Genomic DNA, 1,237 nt, shown 5'->3' with positions numbered 1-1,237 from the left:
ACACACACACACACACACACACACACACACACACACACACACACACACACACACACACACACACACACATATTAATAGGTACTAATCTCCGGTCTCTCGTGAGATACTAAAAGATCGGATTATCAGGATGATTATCCCTTATGGGTAAATGAGATGTTGCGAATGTTGATGAGTCAGGCAACGGATATATCTTCTTGCGGGACTTAAGTCACAGTGGCTAATAAGTTCGCTCGAGCTAACGATTTGACTGCGTGACAGTGTTGAGTATCGTCATATTTTAATCATGCACAATTCCATTTCATTCACTTACTCTTTTGTCATCTAATTGAAATTCAGTCCTTATTTTTGCATCAGCAAAAGAGACAAACAGGTCATGCATTGAGGTGAAAATAACATTCATGAATGCTCACTGCATAAATATCATATCATCCACAATACTCTCTTTTTAAATATAAAATCTTATTATTAACCTGTGTTTATCATGAAACAATGCTGTGAATTATAAATAAACATAGAATAAGCACACGTATATACAGAAAGAAAACAAAGCAGATAAAAAAAATAAAATTCCCACGTTACTTTTCTAATTGCGCACTCACTGTTCCATACAATACCGTTGTTACTTAATTTAATCACGCGAAACACATACGTGTTGGTATGCTAATTGTTTACCAGGTGACTTGATATTTAATTAATTTCACAGTACTGGATATAACTAGAGAATACTATCCCGAGAATGAATCCTGCACGTAATTCCGGATCCTTAGCACTTAAACTTATTATGTAGATTAAATTTAACTTAATGGGACAGACTCCTAACATGAGAATTTATCTGCACGCATCCATCCGTCCATCGTCCTACGTCTCATCATTGTCGTTATCGTCATCGTATTCATCGTTTTGTCATTTTCTCGCGGCCAATTATTAGTACAGCTAATGGCAGAAGTGGAAGTCATGGTCTAACAATACAAATTTTTCATCAAATGCCGCAAGGAAACAGGGTAGACATATTGTCCAGCTTTTTTTTTGCGCAGAGTTCAAGGAAGGAAAGAGTTTTACTAACGGCAATATTAAATTAATAAAATGTCGTCGTAGACAACGCTTCTGATGAGCTTGAATTCTATGGACTGACAACTTGCGAAACTGTCATATATTAAAATTGTGAATAATAAGTGAGTATAAGATATGCGATTGATGTTTGCTTATATTTCATATAAACATACGGATTTCATTTTCT

The sequence above is a fragment of the Atta cephalotes genome (assembly GCF_000143395.1).
Source record: "Atta cephalotes unplaced genomic scaffold scaffold00011, whole genome shotgun sequence".
NCBI classification, from domain to species: domain Eukaryota; kingdom Metazoa; phylum Arthropoda; class Insecta; order Hymenoptera; family Formicidae; genus Atta; species Atta cephalotes.
The sequence above is the reverse complement of the archived record's forward strand: the minus strand, read 5'-3'. Positions refer to the sequence as shown.